The 21,526-nt window shown below is 35.2% G+C and overlaps 1 protein-coding gene across 2 annotated transcripts in view; it reads right to left on the minus strand.

Annotated features, from left to right (window-relative positions):
* usp44 (ubiquitin specific peptidase 44) overlaps positions 1-17,150 on the minus strand; it is a 78,193-nt gene extending 61,043 nt beyond the window's left edge. For both annotated transcript variants that reach the window (XM_039761257.1, XM_039761258.1), the window contains exon 1: positions 17,084-17,150. The gene's annotated coding sequence lies outside the window, so the exon portion shown is untranslated. The remainder of the gene's footprint in view (positions 1-17,083) is intronic.
* Positions 17,151-21,526: the final 4,376 nt, after the last annotated feature.

The raw sequence follows: 21,526 nt of genomic DNA on the forward strand, positions 1-21,526 counted from the left end.
AAAAGTAATACACATTGGAAAACAAAAATAATGATATTAATATACTTATATACTTCATGCACTACTGGTCAAAGGCTTTTTTTTTTTTTTAATTTAAGCTCTTCATATTCAGTGAAAATAACCTCAAAAGGTATAAAGATAAGCAGTAAACTCCCTTACCTTTAAAGAAACTACAAGAAAACCAAGGTGTAAGTCAGTACAGTTTCTGACACCATCAAAAAGAAATTGGAAACTGGGAGAAATTTCCAGTGATAGGCGTCTCACACAACAAGGGCTTCAAGCACAAGTTAACAGTGTTCAAGCTAAGCAAGTCTCACTTCAGAGCTGCAAGTGTGACAGGTCGAGTGGCAGTAAGAAAGCTGTACTAAAGTGGTCAAACATTTTAGAACACGCCCAGTTTTCCAGTTTTAAATAATACTTATGCAGTTTAATGTCTCAATGTATTCTGATATTAAAACATAAAAAGTGAAACTTACTTTGACCAATTTAAAACTGTTGTCCTTTGCTTCCTATTAGTTGCTAGCCAACATGCCCACTCACAGTTATCAAGCCCTTCACTTATTTAGCTCTGTGTGTGTGTGCTTCATTAGATTTTCTCTTAGCCAACTCTTGCTGTATGCACATGTAGACTGAAGTAGAGACCTGCCTTCTCACAGAACTAGGGGACTGAGGAAAAAATGTTGGATTAAATAATGGGAGCCCTCACTCCAAACCCACTTGATGCACAATTCTTGAACTTTGTTTTAAACAGCCTACTGTTTTATGTGGATTCTGCCAAACTGACAGCCAGTAGGAAAGGTGACAGGCTATAACTGGATAAAGGAGAAGTGTGTGCTGCTAGAGGCAACTAAAAAAAAGTGGCCACAATTTTGAAAGGACTCTTAAAATTGAGATTTTGCACTCATTAAAATAAAAACTAAAATGAGTCATATGGCAGGAATTGTCAACACTCATTGATAAGTGAAGAAATCAGCTGCTGTTTATTTCCTGTTATATGTTTGAGTTTTAGCATGCAATAAGCTGTAAGTAAGCAACCTCGCAACCTCTCATGTGTTACTGTAAAACAGTAAATTAAACATTTACAGTATATTAAAAAAATGACGTGAATTTAACATAATAAAAATACATATCTGGATTTTATTTATCAGGACCTTTGATAGGTCTCATGCAGCCATCTATCTTAAAAAAAAAAAAAAAAAAATTAAAAGTCAGTTTAAATTAAAGGTCTTATATCTCCCGGCTATCCTAGAAGTGTATGAAAATTGAATCTGCTTTTCTCTATAGAGAAACATTAAATAGGAAGAGTATATGGGAAACAAATTAAAGCGTTGAATTTAACAAAGCATTAAATAACTGCAGATCTACATTATTTTGCTATTCAAATGTGACTGGCATATGACTCATAAATAGCCAAATCCAAGCCTCCAACATGCCTAGGCACCCACTGTTTGAAATTGGTGGTCTGCACATCTAAGAGTGGTGCCTTGTGGGAAGCAGTAGAATTTCAGCTTTGATCTTATAGCTGACCTGAACAATCAATTTAACTTTAGGCCTGTGTAGACAAGAGGTCTGCCTTCTTTTAGTTCTCATCTTATTAAATGGAAGCAACCATTTATAAAAGGGGATTATCAGTAAACGATATCTAAGATACATCACAGTATTTATTTAATAAGTTGAGAAATCAGGTTCAATAAATTGCTGCAGGAATTTAAGTAAAATTGACAGCTCATAGAGTGGTGAATTCAGGGCCATTAATCAATTTTCATTTAAGCAGTTTGTTGATTTTATTTGAATAATTACATCATCAAAAAAGACAACACGATTAACACATTTTCATGCTGGTCTCTATTTCTTTATAACAGTGGTTCCCAACCTATTATATGCCCTGTACCCCTAGAAAATGTTTGATTTATGTTCAAATTGCCTGGAAAAGTAGTATCACATTTGAAGATGAAGATATCAAATTTCTACTTGAAATGAACTACAAATTGATCCAAAAAAAGAACAGCTTACAGTACTGCTAAGCAATGAAACACAGTTGACAAGCTATGTCTCCCGATAACACTTGCAATGTAATTCAAAAACAGACACACGGCTCAGTTAAAATTGCTGTGCTTCTGCCAGGACTGCCAGCAGGAGATAGGCTGAGTGTAAGCAGCAGGTGATGCATCTAGTTCAGTCCCACTTGTCCTCCGTGGCAAAAATATCAATCAAACTTTGAAATCAGTGATGTTTCACAATCTGGGCTTACAAAGATATCAATACTAGACCTTGCATTTCTCTACGAATCATTACAAGGTCCAAGTTCCATTCTCTTAAAAAAAGTTATTTGCTTTTATGAAGGTTCTGCCTGCAGAAAGGAATCCGCAAGAACATGCTTTTCTGTGGCTCATTCACAAGTGACAATTGCGTGCGCAATGCTTGATTCTTTTCATATCATACAACATAAGCACTAATAAATGACCTACAAATGACGGCACACTTCAAGAAACCAACTGAACCATGATAAAGTTGGACAACACACCTGACTCAATTTTGATAAATCGCGACAAAGCCTTCATCTTTGTCGCACCCCCTAGAGGTGTGGGTTGCCAGGTTGGAAGCCCTGATTTGTTAAGTTATCCATCCATCCATTATCCAACCCACTATATCCTTGTAGTTCTATAGAAAAATAATATGTATTATACAGTTGGATTTTACACCTTGTTTATTATAAGTAATTATTTCAAAATCAGATCTATTTAACTTTCAAGCTCAGTCTATTTATGCAGACACACCTATAGTTTTTTTTTTGATAGCCACATGCATTAATGGTATGAGTCATCATACATTTAAGAAGTGAGGACACAATGGCATATGGACAAAATGGTGAAAAATGACGAGACACCAGACCTAAAGTGAAGAATGTTGTTTTTTTTATCAGCTTATGTATTTATTTAAGACACTGCTAATAATACCCAATGTATATATCATTTTTACCTTGATTAAAATATTATTTTATGTATTAATAGCACATAATGGATGTATTTCCATGTTTATTCATTGCTTGTCATTTTCATTTTAATCTTTCATACTTTACCCCCTTAAAAATGACTTTCTTAATAATAAAAAAAAATCTAAAAGCAACAGATAAAGTGGAGAAAGCTTCACAGATGTACAAACACTGATGTCTAGTGATGCTATGATCAATCAACTACTGATCAAGATTGACCGATTTTCACCATAAATGACATGATTGGTGATAGATATGTTACCCAAATAAAAAACTTTAAAATTCTTTTAAAACATTTTTTCAGTATATGCTTTTTTAAGAATTAGAGTAATTTAATTGTAGTGCTCCATTACGCAAAGTATTATAGTGCTTGAAGAATCGCATGTGTCGTTTTACTACAGAACTTCAGAGTACACAGACAGCCAACAGTCAGACTAGGAGAGAGTGAAGGCAGGAATATTAGTTTTTGCATTAAAGAAAGTGAAGTAATTAATTGGGATAAAGGAATTTGAGGAGTGGTCCTATGCATGAAGAGGAATGACAAAGTATAAGAAAAGAGGATGCATTCTGGGCAGAGAAAGGGCTTTTCATTTTGTGCCATGTTTAAAATGGATGTTCTTTGTCTGAGTATGGATAGTGAGTGAACTTGCCTTTAGTACAGCTCCACAAATTTTTTATTAGAAAATGAATAGGTGAAGAAGAATTTGCCCCTGCTGCTTAATAAACAATAGGCTTGTTAGCCAAATGTGCAAACAGGTTAAGCGTGTTAGCCTTGTATCTTCTTGATAAACATGAAAATTTTATTAGAACTATGCCTTGTAATTATGACAAAATTTTTTACATTGTTTTCTGGCATTTGTACTATATATTTCTTGTACGTGTTTTATTACTGTAATTGTCGCCAACCAGCCAGAAATTGTTTCAAGTAGATGTAGATGTTGAAAACTGTGCAAAAACTGTTCAAATGTAAGCCATGTACCCTTATGTAAATTTTATCAATTTATATAAGGTGGAATGGAACTTTCTTCAAAAGTCTGAAAATCCCTGACAGTTTTACTTAATAAAGCAGGAAAATCACTATGCTCTTTTAAAACTAAAAAGAAATAAGGAGTCTTCATCATTGCCAGTATTATCCCATTATAGTGTGGGTTCAGATATAAAAAATAATTTCATGCATTCTTTGAGAGGACAATGATGGGACCAATCAGCTGTGACCGCAACCATTTTAACTTGTAATATCTTACAGCTGAATTTGAGAATTAGATAATCATAGCAAAAAGGACATAAGAAAACATCAATGCACAGGTCTAGGAAGGGAGCAGAGTCTTTTCATTTATTCTTGAAATGCAATGGACATGTCTACATCCATTCGTCATTCATTTTATCACCTCTGTATTTGGTATAGTGTCACAGGTAGCACCTGAACAATTAGCATTATAGAGACTTTGATTTAAAAAAATCCCAGATTTATCCTTTGACTAATCAAAGGGAGTTGACTAACAGTTATGAAAAGTGATTAAATCTTGAATTCCTACTTACTTATTGTTGCTATAGAGCCTGCAGTTAACTTGAAAAGGAAGGCTAAATTTGTGAGCTTTCATGCTTTCCTGGTTCTGCATACACTAAGCTGTAATTATGAATTATGAATTATCTGAATTGGAAATAAATAATTGTTGAACCCATCCAGTCACATGAAAAGCATTATCATCTTCTTATTGCCTTAGGCAGAAACTTACAAAGGTGGTGATTGTCAAGATTTTGAGTACAAATGACATGTGAATGAACCAATAAAAGTTAGCCTTATGGTAAGGTGACGAAGAACGCAGTGTGCAAGAGACAGTGTAGCAGAGATGCTGCCAAAGTAAGATTTTTTGAATACTGATGTGTTCACTGAGTGTGCTAACCTGAATAAATATTATAAAATAAATGTGAGTTTATCTGCCTGCACTTTACATATAATCATAGCACATTACAAAGGCCACGTTCCAACATTTTACTCTGAATTAAAGCATTCCTTTGTTTAGATGGGCACATTTTCTTCAAAAGTAGCATTGGTTTGTTTAAACTTGCTATTTTTCACATTTAACATTTTAGACAAATCACCTGAAAAACAACTAGAATTAACCTAAGGAAATTTCAGCCTTTTCCTCTCAAAAGAAGGGGGATCAAAAAAACCTTATGTACTGTAACTCTGCATGTTTTTCAAAATTACTTAACAAAGCAAAGCATGGTGTTCCCCACCTCTACCGCCCTCTGTCAACATGAACGAAATGCTGCTCAATGATACTGGGACAAGCAGCATGCTCTATATTTATCTCACATATCATTATTGGAGATGAGACTGAATTAGGAAATCAGTTTGACTGTGTCTGCCTTGAATTCCAAATAACAAAAATGAACAATTTGCTGCACCTACTACCTTTTTAAAATGTTCTTGGCATTTGTTGTCTTTTAAAAGGTGTTGTTAATGTGTAATCTACCAACATATCCATATTTTTTACAAAATGTTCCTTCTACACAAGGAACTGACATTTTATTTGTCGATTGTCAGCCTGCCATTAAGTATTACTAAGACAAATTACAAAAACCAGGCCCTAGACTTGATGCTCTTATAAACAAGATCAGTTATGAACCCAACCAAGGTATACCAGGCTGAATAGCACTTTCACTGCTGACAGACAATGGGAGCCATGCTTTTAAAATTATGGGCTTTAGGATAGTTTCCATGTGAAAATAGATGTTTGCCAAGTCAAATTTAAATATGCTACATTAATGACATTGATTCTGATACAGTTAATAAACCTTATATTTTCACAGATGATAAAACTGGAAAAGACAGTAGAAAGTACTGTAAGGAGGCACCAAAAACCATGACCAAAAGGCCTACAGAAACTGACTGCCTGTATCTTGCAGGAGAAGCAGCGCATTTGCTTGGGTACATACCGTATAATGTGACAAACGTGGTGAACGCCAGTCCCATCAATGAATGGATTTCGTCCATTCCAGTTAGTTAGTATCTTATAATATTTATGCTAAAACTAAACATGGTGCATACTAAGGTGGCTATATTGTTGGAATATTTGCATATCTTGTGTATGCAACAGTTCTTTGTTTAACAATTTGTAAATACTGCATAAGTATACAGAAAACTTGAAAAGTACTTATTCAGCAATGTTTTTTTTGATTTAATGGTGCTATTTTATTGTATTAAATAAATGACTCTATGACAGCAGCATGCAACAATGTGCTACCACTAAATATTCTCACTGTACATTAACATTGTTGCATCTGTTTTTACATACCTTTACAACACAACTATCAGGTTGTGTTCATATTTACTTCTTAATCTTATGATTAATTACACACCATTTAAGAATTTATTATGCTCTTTGATTTTACATAAACATGCAGCATGTTTGTTGGTATCTTCTCCCCCTTACCTTGGTTATACGTGACTGCAGATTATCCAGTGTATTGCTGTTTTAGATGATTTGTGTACATATGTAAGTCATCTTTCCCTAATACAGCAGAACCCCAAATTAAACATTCTCACGTCTAACATTTTTGGATGATGTGGGGTCCCAATAACTCTTTTTTCAGAAGTTTTTATTTTTAAAGTAAAAGTAAAAACATATTTACGTAATACTTACATTTCTTTCATAATTATTTGAACATCAGTAGTTTATTTTATTTACTGTATTACAAAAAGAGTGGCACAAATATTTATTCTGGTTATGTGTACTGAATCTTTATTGTAACAAAACGAGACAGTATTATTTTAAAAACTAAATTTAAAATTTATCAACTGATCACACATTATGATACTTTTATATTAACATCTTTAGTGGTTCTCTAGGAAACTGCTAAATGGAAGTTCTACTGTATAATATAGGCAGCTTCCCACTGCAGGAACTTTTTTTGAGGAATCAGGGACTTTTTAGAAACTCAGTAGCTTTTGAAGCATTCCCACCACATGTACGCAGACCATTTGTAATTCTTGATAGGTAGCTCCTGGTACTTTTTTTTAGCTCCTATTGCAGGGTATGTGCTTTTTGTTCAACCAGGAACTATCATGGGTGGGACTCCATTGATGAATTGTGCTGATTGGTTGACCAGAGGCACTGGCACTATCTATTTTTAAATCTGCATTTTATTACAGTATTAATGAATATAAACGTAATGAATAATGTGAACATTTTTTTCCTTTTCATGTTATTTCTGCATTTGAATCTTGAATCCCTGCAATCTGACATAAAAGTTGTCTCCTCTTTTACACTCTAACTTTCCTTTGCTTTTTTAAACCCTGTTGATCAATTCTTTAAACTGATTCCCTGAAATAGCAATTAATGCATTTGCAGTAACATACAACACAAGAACTAACAAAACCTCACTCTCCAAGTTTTTGGTGGTACTGCCTTATATTCAAATGATGTCTACAGTTTAACCTACAACTTTGCATGTCACATATTTTATGTGAAGGTTACAGTGTGTGTGGTGGGAATGCAACACACGAAAGTGGCCAGGAACCACAAGTGGCCCAGTACCCCAACAAAGTTTCTGTGGTGGGAAAGCACCTTATGTATACAGAATACAGACTATGCAGTTTGCAACACAAAATATGTGTGTCAAAATGTAATTTAAATATACACAGTATTTCATTATAATACTACTGCATTAATGAAAAGTAAATACTCACAATTAGAATATCAATGGCAAAAATGTCAATTATGAATTTCAAATTCCCAAAGCTATCAATACAGTGAATCATGCACCTGAGGGAACTGGTGGAAACTGAGGGTAAGTGTATTTAAGACTGAAGTCAGTTAGCACTTTTTCAACATGCAGCCTTGAGAACATGGAAGAAAATATTTTGTCATTTAGTGTAAGTGAATATTAAAACAACTTAGTTATTAGCTATCCATATATATACCTAATGATCTTCTCTCATTTGTAAATGTTTTAAATATCTGTCCTATTGATTTAGTAATACTGAATACAAAGGTACAAATAACAGAAATTTGCCTTTTTGAAGACATGTAAATGCATACAAGAAGCATGTAGAAGAAAGCAGTAAGAAACTTAGAAAATGCAGATTTCTAAGTTTCAAGCAATGATGTTATAATAGAGACAGAACTAAGCTTTTATTTATAAAATTAATTAGCACTTTTCATCACTTTTCAAAGCATGCATAAAAACAAATAAGATCAGTAATATAATACAACTTTGGAACATAGCTGTTTATATTGGACTTAAATGGAGAAATGGAAACAGCACACAAAAAAGTACAATAACTAGATAAATAAATGAGTGGGTGTGCCAAAACCAGTCACAGTGCTTGCCAGCCAGTGAGGCTTTTTGTTTTGTGGGCAGAGGCATTTACCATACCATCAAACACCCTCTGTGCAACGTTTGTATGGAAGCTGATAAGTGCATGGGAATGAATAAAGAAGAATGCAGGAAGTTTTACAGTTCACTACTACTTGTAAAAGTTGTGCACGGTATAATTTAGTTCCCTGCCAGTCTGCCATGACTTAATATAATTATGCATTATCCAACCCCACTCATCTGACCCTCATCTCACAGTTATACAATCGGCAGCTGACATCAGACATTACAGCAGTATTGCTTTAAACTGAACAAGGCAGGTGTGATGTAGGAAAGTGAAGAAAATATGAGACTACAGACATTACAGCACATTTAAACCTGACCTGCTCTGTTAAGACGCTGTACCAACCAGCAAGCATAAAAACACTACTGCCAGAGTTAAAAATAGATTGGCTGCTTTTACTACCTATACTATGTGTGCACAATGTCATACTGCCATGGATGCCAAAACACCCTTCTATAACAGTTTAGCAATCATTAGGGTCAGCAGAAAATGATACTTGCCCCTTGGTGGCTTCCAAAAGATGTACAGTTGTGTTTTTATATTAAAATAACCCAACTTTAAACACATTTTAAAAGTGTGAACATATTTAACAAGCCTATTAGGTTTTATTTAAATAGTCTTTTTAAGACTAATTTAATAAGTCTCCTCCATCCATCATAAAATCCACTTAATGGCTGTAAGGCTAGAGACTGTCCTGCATGCACAGGACACAAGACTGGAATTAACTCTGGAGCAGTTGATTGCCAGTCCAGATAAACAGAACACTCAAGTACACACTCAGTCTCACTCACTCCAGGGTGAATTTTGAGATGACAGTTAACCAAAGCTGTCTGTCTTTCAGGTGTGCACAGAAAATGTGTTTACCTGTAGACATGGGAAGTATGTGCAAGCTCCACTCTAAGACTGCCCAGGACAGAAGTCAAACTCAGGAATTTGAGGCACCTTTACTAAATGCTACACCACTGTGCTGATTAAAATATGAATCTAAAGAATTTACATTTGCATTGTTAAAACATACTTATAAGAAGTTACTTCAAAATTGTCAAAGTCAAAAGACCACACCCAGAACATAAGATGTATATTTTTTATAAAGAAGCACATTCACAATATCCTTCAGTCTTAAACATACAAGTGTGGTGCTGTAATCATATGGGGCATAACAATAAAAGAACAAAAAATATACTGTTTTGGCAAAGCAACAAAACAAAACTAATTGCTTGGAAATACATCCTGTATAAAATAAGACACAAACAAATGGTTTTACCACAGAAACGCAGCAGTTAGCTGGTAAATATATTGATATGTGAGACATTGTTTATTTTGTTTTTTCCCCCCAACATGTTCCCTTATATTTTATATATACTGGTGCAATGCAGAGATACTAAGAAAAAAAAAATGCATAACTACTCAAACAATTACTATAATTTATGCAAGATACGTAATTAATGTTCTGCAGATAATCTGACGAGCAGACAAAGGGTTTTACTTTTAATGTTGAAATGTGTTCTTTGTGTTCCATGTAATTAAGCATAGGAAATGACTTCATTACAGGGGTTAAAAAAAAGGAAAGCAAATGTGGTTTCTGATATTTCACAATTACCTCAAACTAAACATTAAAAAAAAAATCTAAAAGAACCTTTGATACGTGTTTTTAATTTGCAGCTACTGTAGGTATTACTGATTTGGGCACACCAATGAAACCACTTAAATTTGACAAAGCAGAAATAATCAGGGGAAAGAAAAGCAGCAGTAAGAGTGTGTATCACTCAAGCACTGACCAGGTATCATTAGCAACCAGTTATCAGTGTCAGCATTAGAAGCACTTCTGACATATTGCTTTTATGCTAATATTTCATATAAAGCACATTGTAAAAAGACAGCATATAAGTAAAATCACTTTATTACGTGAGCACATTTAGAAAGGGGCCACTTTGCATCAAAAATGAAGATACTTATAAAAAGACTGCAACACTTTTCATTGCCAGGTAACAAGCTATTTTTATATCTAGCACATAATCAGATGTTTGCGATACATATATGTGGTTAATTTTAATTTAAATTATTAAATATATTATGTCAATTAAATCTATATTAAACTTACCAGAACAAAATATATTGATATATAAAAAAAAACATTTCTACTTGTATACTGCTATATTTAGCTAAAAATTGGACCCCCACACAAGTTGTTAGACGCTATAAGAAATAAGCACCAACCAAGAATGCTTTAATGCCTTTCTAAACTTCTGGCAAATATTACCAACCTGGCTACAAGCAATAAACATATTAAGGCATTTTGCAAATGTATTTGAACAACCACTTTGAAAATGCAAGGGTATCTTGTATCAGTTATGTAAAAATAATCACAGTTCCAAATGCCAGAGGTAAACAGGTTTTTCTTTTGGGTACAAAATGACTCACCAACACATACTGCTCTGACTCTGGCAGACCATTTAACATCCACTCCAATGTATATAAATATGCAAACAGTAATGCAAGAGAAAAGAAGACTTCAATAAATCGTATGACCATTAAATGACTGACAGTGATTATTCATAATACACCTGTTCATATCATTTTCTTCTTGATAACTACAGAGTTATAAAATAAATCACAAATTGCTTTAATGACTGGATGCAAGACTGAAACCAGTGCAGGATGGGGCACAAGTTCATCACAGGGCTTAGTCATTCATAGGGGACCAGTTTAGAAATGCACATTATTCTAACAGGTATCTAAGTGATGTGGGGAAAACACTAGAAGTAAATCAACAAAGATAAAAGGAGAAATGTACAATTTTCGTGAGTCTGAAGCTGTAAGATGACATGGATAAGTATGAAATAAAATGTGACATAAGTTTTACATTTTATTAGCTCCAAATATACAGTACGAATATACCAATTTCATCACATAACATTGTGGTAACAGCAAAACAAAAATGATCAGTTTGCCTTTGAAAATAATACATCTTTCATTGTACTTCTCTGATTTTCTATTAAGGGATCACTCAGTAAATTTACTTGGCAGAGTATGCATGTCAATTATTACGGCCAATATTGTATAATATAAAGGAAACATTGAACAGGATTGAAAAAAACTGAGTGAAAGAACACTTCTACAAAAAAAAGGAACACAAATGATCCATCCTGACAACTAATAGCCATACCTTTGTATACAAACATAATCTGGCAAAACTACTTAAATGAATAAGCAATCTAACCATCCAACATATAAATAAATGAGCTAAAAACCAACACTGACAATAGGTCTGTATATGTACAGGTTGTGTATCCCTAATCCAAAATTCTAAAATCTGAAATACTCTAAAATTGTAAATTTTCTGAGTGCTAACATGGTGGCACAAGTGGAAAATTCCACACTAGGAGTCTCTTTTATAACACTTTGCTTGGAATCAAGCATTAAAATATGCATATGCCAAAAAGTGGATGTGAATAAAATATATGCAGATTCAAAACAGATGTATTATTTCAGAGAGAAAGGGGGGTCCTGTGAAATTGAGTGTGCTATGAAGGGGTGCAATGAAACACAGTTGACAAGCTTAGTCACCCATGAATTAACACAATTAAACCTACACAGGTTCAAAAGTGTTGTGCAGCACCATTAAAATTGCAGATAACATTAATCGGATATCACTGCTTACAATTAGCAAAAGCAGTGTCATTCTTGCTAGGTGCCCTTATTGCAATACGAGTTTAGTAAATTGCTCTGATTATGTTAGGAAAATTGGTTATTGTCTTCCAGCACAGTGGACATGATGGAGTGAAGGTTGGCTGAGGTATTCCTGACCTGTTGGCCAGTTTAGTGAGAAATGACTAGTAGCTGATAAAAAGTGATGAAAAACCAAAAAAGTTCTTCAGTGCAAATACACAGCATTGGCCCTCTTAAAAGGTAACTAAAATAGAGTCTATACATATTAACCACTTTTCAGATTTAATATGTTTGTCATGTCAACACACATTATAATAAGGGCTCAGTGACATTCATTTTTTACTCATGAGTCATTATTTAGCTGGTTTGGCTGCATTTCCCTAAATGATCACATATGTCTCCAAGAAATCTATGTATGAATATGCAAATATCTCTCTATTATAAAAAAAAATCCTGGGAGAGAAAGACGGGAGACGAGACGTGATCTTTATGTTAAGAACACGGAAAACACTTAAAAGACCCCACGAGACAAAAGAGAATGGCCACGGAGCGTAAACATTAGACTTTGTGCCAAGAGACTGACCCAGGGCCGTCTCACGATGATGTAGAACATGAGATTAAGGTCTATTACAGAGTTGATTGTATGGCGATCGGTTACTTGGAGAAAGAAAAGCAAGGACTGCAAGGGAGGCTACACCAATATATACTGAATATAAAACAGAAAGAGTAAATAACAACACAGCTAAAACGCAGCAACAAATTTCGGCAAAAATTAAATGCTTGTGTCATGAGCACGAGGCAACAAAACAAAGCATTTAACATGCTACTTTAATTACAACGTGATTTGAAACTGGTTAATTAAACGATTTTAAGATGAAGTTTATGATGTTCTACTTTAATGGCAAAATAAACTACATGATTAAAGTGGAAATTTCGAGATTGAAGTTGACATTTCGTGCTTTTTCCCCACTGTGTGCCTTTTTTTTTCTCTGTACCCTAATAAGCTTTCATATGTCACTCAGACAGTGGGCTACAACTCGCCTTTTAACAGCGACTTTGATACGTGACTTCTTTTTTATTTCCAGCACTGTGCAATTTTGTGAACGTGAGCTTTCAAGTTTCTCCAACACGCTATGTCACTCGATCACCTTCCTTTTGTTGATTATACCACGGTTTAATTAAACAAATAGTTATGTTTTTCCTTTGCCTCCACTTGGTATTTGCTGAAATTCTTATATTTTTCCCCGTGCTTTTCACATTGTCTTTTCACAGAAGGCTGCGCTTAAGGGCGATTTATATTGATTTGCATATTCAAAGAGGCGTAATTCTGGGAGGAGTTGGGGGGTTACATAAAGCGCGTGCACGAGCGTTACTTTTCACGCTGATCGGGATTTATGTAGCGGAAGAACGTGGAAGTTGGAGTACGCACAGATTCCTGCATCTGGATCTTTCTGTGTGTAAGCACATTTCGGCTTTTGTGCTTACGCCATGTTATAGTGCAAGTTCTACGCACGCCGTTATACATGAGGCCCCAGGTGTCATTGAAAGAAAAGCAGGAGAAAGTGAGGTCAGAAATAAAACACAGAGTATAAAACAAAGTAAAACGTCATAAAGAGGTTAAAAAACAAGGGGGCCAAACACATGCACAACAGGTTAGAGATAATGAAAACTAGAATTCAAAAGACTCAAAAAAAAAAAAAACCACAGGCGCGAAACACATGCAGAGCAAGATAAATAATAATGAAGCAGAAAAAACGACAGTGTCAAAACAAAGAAAGTACTCTGAGAAATAACGAAAAGGCGAATAGAGATTGAATATATGGACATAGGTGAAATGTCAGAAGTATGTAAATATTGTAAGGCTTTGAGGTTTAAGACAGAGAATTTCAAAAACGTGGTTTACCTCACATTCATCTATTGGTTACTTTGCAAAAAAAATTATTAACTGCTGATGATGTAGATTGTTTTGTTTGTGCTGAAATTCCAAATGGAGAAACCTATCCTGATTTACGGTACAAAGTAATTAAACACATCTTACTGACCTCATTTAAAAGATTCAGTATATTGGGACTCCAAAAATTCCAAATATTGTTTTTACTGAAATAAAAGTGATACTAATAAAATAGCAACAATTCAAAGAAAAACAAAATCTTAAAAGCGTGTATCCGGAAAACCAAACACGGGTGTTGTCGAGCGAAGCAAGCAGGGGGCAAAAGCCTCTAGTTTCAAAAATATTCAAAATCCAAAATACATCTGGTCCCAGACATTCCAAATTAGGGATACTTAACCTGTATAACAATCAAATGCTTTATAAACAATTTATCTTTGAAAACTACAGTATAAGGCTGTGGTTGTTCATACAAAAATCAAAGTGAATCACTCATTTATTATAACTTTTATTAAAAGTCTGCCAGACCACCATCTCAGATCCTATTTCATCATAACTCTCCTTACATATAGCTTGCCTAATCTCATTATGATATTATAGTTGTGACATCCCAGATAAAGTTAGGGACATGCTATAAATGAACAAAAGTGAATAATATTACCAATTCTGGATTTCATACAACAACAGTAGCAAAATGTTGCTAGTATGTTGACCATGTTATTTCTGAGAAGGTTAGGATACAGTATGTTTTTGTCTACTTAACTATTCACTTGACATGACTCTTCTGGCTTATAAAAAGCCATTGAACTGAACAGCAATCTAGAATACCACTTTATGCTGTTTGTCTTGTAATTTTATTAAACTTTCCTTGCAGCATTCTATGATGCCTAAACCTGGCTGGAAAAACACACACCTGAGTCATCATAAATTCAACTTTGAAGCCTTTCATCCTTCTGTGAATAAAGCTCTCCAGTATGCAGTATAAAATACATAAATGAAAACAATTCCCATAATTTCTGTACACTTAGAAGCAACTTCTGACCACTAAGTGCAAAAAAACCCAAACACCCTTATAAAAACCCATGTCTAACTGTTAACATTTACTTCTACTTATTCTGTTTCTCTTAAGAAGTCCTAATTTAATCCATATGGCATCCATTTAAACTTACTTACAAATTTCTACTTGAACATAATGAATCTGCAAGAACCTATGGGCTATATTGGGATTTGTACTAGAATAAAAAGTGAGCAAACACCAATACACTTTATTGGTATAACAGAAAAAAGTAGGCATTTTTTAAATAGAGTAACTGGGCATTAAACTAATGCACCAGCCCATCCTGGCTTAAACCCTATACTAGAGAGCCAAAAGGGGCAGTAAAGGGGTCTAAGCAGACAACAGTGCAGAATAAATCTGCATAGACTGAAGGCAGAAAGAAGAAAATGTTATTTTGCTAGAAATAAAGCCTTTTGTCATAACAGCCTTAAATCAGCAGCAGCAGGGGTAAACAATTTTAATTAGGTTTTCAAAAATGGTCTCTACTAGGCTGTTTCGATCATTATTTTGGATGCTAGTGAGTGCAAAATTACCTTTTAACCTGTTTTGTGTATTAAATTTTTTCAATTACTGGGTTGCTGGCTGACCATCACTGACCTGCTAGCACTAAGTGAAAGACAAGGGCTGAATCAAAATGGGATGTCACACTCACTAACAAAACACCAGCCTATTGTTATCAATCAGCCTGGTAGAGACATTTTTGAAACTTGGGATAAAGCTTAGCCAACATAGAGTGTGAAAAGAATGTCAAAACTCAAAGGTGACTGGTTTAGGATCTGAAATCATGTTCCTGTCATTGTGACATAGCAGATTACCACTGTGATACTCATCAAACCAGAAAAATATAATAGTCCTAGTTTATACAAACTGTTCACCAAATGGTGTATTTTGTCTCCTGGCGTATCTATGCTACTGTACCTTGCTCTGACCACTGGCTTTCCTTTGCTACAAAGACCCAGTTCAACCTCCTTCTTTCTATTACTGCCCCTCATCACTCCAAATGAGCTAAAAATGTACAGTTTTTCAGTATTGGAACATCACACAAACTTTCCATAGTGTACCAATAGGCAAGAAACTTTTGCAGGCTCGCTTGCTTACTTTCCATTATAATGTACCCTTTCCTAATATGACAGTTTTACTTATTTTTATAACACCTTTCCTTTGGTTGCATCATCCCACTGTGTATAGTAATCCAACCAGAAATATATGTATACTGTATAAGCAGCTCAATTTCTAAGTGTTTTTTCTAGGCTTTCTTTGCAAGCTCTATAATCACTTAAGAAAGGTACAATTGTGATTCACTGCTTTTGGATTTGTTTTCTTTATAAACTGTCCTGTGATACTAGATACTGGAAAAGGCGCTTTAAAAAAGACTAAAATATGAATAAAGGTAACATGTTGAACACCAGGTGTTAAATCGCCCCAAATCCTAGCCAGGAGCTGCCGCTCTCTTACTCTTGTCACGTCCAGCGCATGCGACTAATCACTGTCGCGCACTCTAGCCGTGAAGTGGCAGGTGGATTGCTGGCTCCGCGCGCCACGAACGCTGATGAGTAAACTTGCAAAACATGTTTTATTTTAGTAAACATAAAGGCTATTGCTCTGTCTCCCAAGAAACAACACAAAAGCTGAGAGAATACACACAGAATGTAAGATATGAAAACGAGCACTACCAGCGACACGGGCGGACGGTTTCCTCGCTGGAAATAAAAGAACAAATGCGAGCAGCCCCCTGTTCTTAGAAATGGAGACTGAACCCCTCATACAACAACTCCACCCCCTAACCAGGCTCGACAATCAGAGCGATTATAGTCCAGTGCTACAGCCACTCGGCGGCAGTTCTCAGGGGGCAGAATGTGCTTCAGACACCCTTCTGAACTATGGCACCCCGACCTGCCCTCCGTGATGCTGTGGCAGAGATTCATGACACGCACCTCGGAGCGATCTACTCAAATCGCTGCTGCCCCTTCCAAAAAATAAAAACTTCGGCGATCAGGGAAGAATACACGTCATCTTTTAAATGTACCAGAAATGGGGTGAAATGTGAACTGTATGTCCCGTTTAATGAAAGGAACAAAGCTAACGTACCTACGATACGGCATATATCCCAGTGACACTCACACCATCGCCATCTTGTCTGCTCACATTGACGGGCGCGTGGAGCCTACAGTCTTTGCGTCTTCCCGTGACGTCACGCAAGGGCAGCCTATCTGACGTCATTTTCCCGGGCAGAGGTGATTGGCATGTGTGACAGGCTGCTGTTAACATGGCACTTCGTTAAAGAATCTGATTTTGGAAACAAAAGTCGAGAAATTCTTTACCAATTTAAAGCATAACTTAATTCTTTTACTCCTCTTTTTGTTTTTTGTACATGACTACACTTTATAAATGACCCATGTCTCCAAAGGAAGCCAGGGCAAAGTGATCAATTATTAACGAAACTAATCAGAATATTCAAATTAAGACGTTTTTTGTGTACTTTTCTCTCGTAATACTGATAGTTCATACATTCTGTGACGTCTCGTGCAGATTCATATGGAGTCTGAGAGAGTGTGAGTTAGACTTTCTGAGTGACAGTGCCGATGATTCCATAAGAGTGCACTAGGGCCAGACGCGGTGCAGTTGGCAGATAAGATAAACTCGTTGATCTCTTTTAAATGTTCCTAGTAATATTGTGTACAACTTTGAGAAAACGACTAAACCTACAAGCGTTCAGATGTGTTAAGCTTGTGTAGTTTGTCTACGCAAAAAGTTGTACATCAGTTATTCAATACATTAAGAAGTTTAGCATTTACGTCTCCTGAAGTTCAATAATAAAATATTTCACGCAGGTACCATGCTAATATTTTCTTTTACGACAATTGATACAAAACTATTATCTGTGCAGTACCAGACGGTTAATAAGCTGTGGTGGATGTACGGCAATAAATACAAAAGGTACAGTGTAAAATTATTTTTATATATGTTTTGATACAATAGATTTACACGCGATTTCAAGTTATAAATGTCAATTCCAAACTATCATTTATCACTAGTCGTAGCTAGTTCATTTTCGTCACACAATACTAAATAATCAACGCTTTTGAAATGCAACGTAGAATACGCAGACAAAATACCATGCGTTGTAAATATGCTAGGAAATGATGACTCGACATCAATGAGTCAAGAATAGAAGACTGTCCAACCTTCGAGGTATTTTGCTTCAAGGCTGGACTCCAGCATGATTTATTTGCAGAGCCGCAGCGCCATGGTGTCAAGTTTAAGCTTGGGGTTTAGTGTGAACGGACAGTATCCACTTTGTTCATAACATAAACTTTACACCTAACGTAACTGGTGCCTAGCTAAGAATTTAACCATTGCAATTTTTTAACTGTACATACTTTAGCTTTCTGTAATAGCGGTTCGATGTACTTTCCTAGCCATGTGTATAAAAGTTCGGTCATGCGTATATAAATTTCTGTCTTTGAGCTGCGTGCAATGACATCGAGGCGCTGCAGCTTTTCAACCAGATGCTTCTCTCTGGGCTGAGAAATGTCCCTTTGCTTTATCAGCAATACCTCTCTTGGTCGATAGAAGGCAGCAGTGTTGCGTTAGCTAATAGCGTTGCTTGTCTACAATAGTTAGGTTTCAAACTGGGGATTCTGGGAAATGTAGTGTTACAGGAGTCTCCATGGGAACAAGGGTTACCCAGAAAAGCTCTCTGGATGGCTGGAAAAGCACCAGAAGTGAATAGCCTAATAAGGGCTTCCATCTCCACATCAGCGGTATTTTTGGCATGCAAATTCTGGCGGGACTACACCCACTATGTCCTATATGTGTGCAGACTTCTGTAATATAAAAATTAACTTAATAATCTATTCCTCTTTTGCTAATGACTAGTGATAGTCTTGTAACTACCCACTGCTAAGGATATGTTGGCTATGAACTGCCTATATTAAAACAGTTTAGAATCAAATAGTTTTTAGGTGTATAGGGCAAGTCGCACTAACATAGAACAAATATGCAGACTACTCCTATGGCACAACTCAAGAGCAAGGGCAGCAAACAATTGGAACCATTGTTTTCTGTGTATCTACCTGTTCTTTCTCCAGCAAAATTTTGAGCTTCTTTGGAGCATAAGCAACATTCTTCTGACTTTTTTTTCTATATAGAGTAAGTGGCACACATACAGGTAGGCTTCCTTAGTGGCTTTTTTCAAATTTACATTTGTCCTCCACAGTAGTGGTGGAAAATCAATGTATTGTGAATAATGAATTCTTATATTTATTTGTGTTATTTGTTATTTCTAATTACTGTGACTACCTTTAAGGAAGCAAATGGTACTTTGGAAGTGCAAATGTATGGTTGAAAAAAAAAATACAACAGTGTAAGTTCAGATTGCACATGCGCACACACACCTAAGGGTGTAGAAAACACTGCAAGACCAATTGACACAGCCAATCAGCCAGAAACAGGATTGCAGAACCCAGCAGAAAGACAATTTCACATACTACAAGAAGCAATATTTTCTAAATGGGTAATTATGTTATAAGTTTGGTAACTGTTTTAATCCTAAATATAAACTACATATACTGTACTGTTGCTTAGATCTAATAGTGCTTTGTTTGTACTGCTGTTACAACACACAGTATTTTAGTTATATGCCATTTTATATTATATTTGAAATGCACTTCATTTATAATTAGTTTATGGCTTACAGGTATAATTGGAATTGCAATTTTTAAGAATGCAGTCATTTTAATTTGGTTGTATAGAAAAAAAATAACTATCACATCATATGCTGCAGTAGTGCAATAATCCCCACTGCAGCTTCCAAAAACAGAGTTCCAATCCTGGCTTGCATTTAGTCTCTATGGGGTTTACATTTTATCCTCAATCTTGAGTAGTTTGTGTCTGGGCAGTGTTTTCATCCCAAACACTGGTGGGTGACTGTAATTTGATCCTATATGAATGAACGTGTTACAGAATGACTGGCAGGGTTTGTTCTTACAGTACTTTCTGTCAGAAAATTGGCATACCCTCTAAATTGGATCTGAAAATGGAATGAATATAAAATTACACATAATGGCTTCTCTTGATCCTGTAATGGAAAATGGGTAATATTTGATTTGACCAATTGATAATACTTGGTTTGTCCATATGTCAAAACAGATTAATGTTTAAAAAATATCTTCCGATAGTGTGGTTGAAATTTAACATCTTATTAAAAAAAGAAACACCCTCTACCAGCACAATTCAGTAATCAGACAGGAGAAAAGCTGTTCATTGAATCTTTTAATGACTCCTCAGCAAAATGCCTTGGAGGGAGCTTTCTTCAAAAAGTCTGTTACAGCATGAACAGAATGATCAGAATGGTCACAGAAACAAAGGATAGAGGTTCATTTTATAAACTGTTGAATTTACTTACAGTGTCAATCAATGCATACATTTTGCTCTGGTCGGTTCATTGGTTTACACCCAAATGATTTATATAAAATAAAAGTTAGTTATAATTATATTCTGGTTTTTCTTATACCTTTGAGTTGCGCCACCACCCTTGAAATTTCTGTGCATATAACAATTGTCCATTCTTGTTGCTTATAGTACATCTGCTGATTTCTTATTTATCCTTCAGTACATTTTGTATATTACATCAACCTTTCTTCTGGTACATTCTTTATTTACTTGAACATCTCAGTGTTTTTACTAAACCAAATTGTATATTTCAGTGTACATTTTGTTGTTCACTTGACCTTTATTTGGTTTCCCACATTTATTAACCCTTTATGCTATTTCTTTAAGATGAATGCTATGTTACCCTAAAATTATTCTTCCAGAATAGATATTGACCAATATTTGTTTCCAAAGTATACCATTTATTATATTCAGTGAGACTTTTGCTTACTTCACCCGAGCGGCTAACTCATACGTTACTAATTTAAGTGTTACATGGATTATCATGATTTATTAGTTGTCATACAGCCAAAAGCATTTGTTTGCAGTGTAAATTTACACCATGTCATTGGACACAGTGCCTAAATTAGAACTGTATAAGCACACCCATTTTATTAAAAGGTGAATATGAATTAATAGTACATTATGGTTGTCTGTAAATCTAATTACTTTATACATATATGCAGTATACTTCAGTTGAGTATGCACTGATCATACAGGGCATTCTAACAAAGAGCATACTAACTCATTGAATAGATTTTCCATCTCTAGAAGCTAGATATGCCTATAATAATAATAATAATAATAATTCTTTACATTTATATAGCACTTTTCTCCCTTCTCAAAGTGCTCTCCACACAGTGAGGACCCAGGAAGCAAACCCACAATCTCCTTACTGCAAAGCAGCAGCGCAAGCACTGCACCACATAACACAAAGTTGTAACAAATGAGAATTGCTTTTCTGCTAGTAATTAAAGTGCGTGCTACAGGTGCAGAAAATCACACCACATTCCATTCCTGTAATCTTACAATAGCAAGCTGTGGCAACAGTTGCTATGTAATCACCAAAACTGAATAAATTAACATTAGAAAAATGTT

Source organism: Polypterus senegalus, chromosome 8 (genome assembly GCF_016835505.1).
Source record: "Polypterus senegalus isolate Bchr_013 chromosome 8, ASM1683550v1, whole genome shotgun sequence".
NCBI lineage: Eukaryota > Metazoa > Chordata > Cladistia > Polypteriformes > Polypteridae > Polypterus > Polypterus senegalus.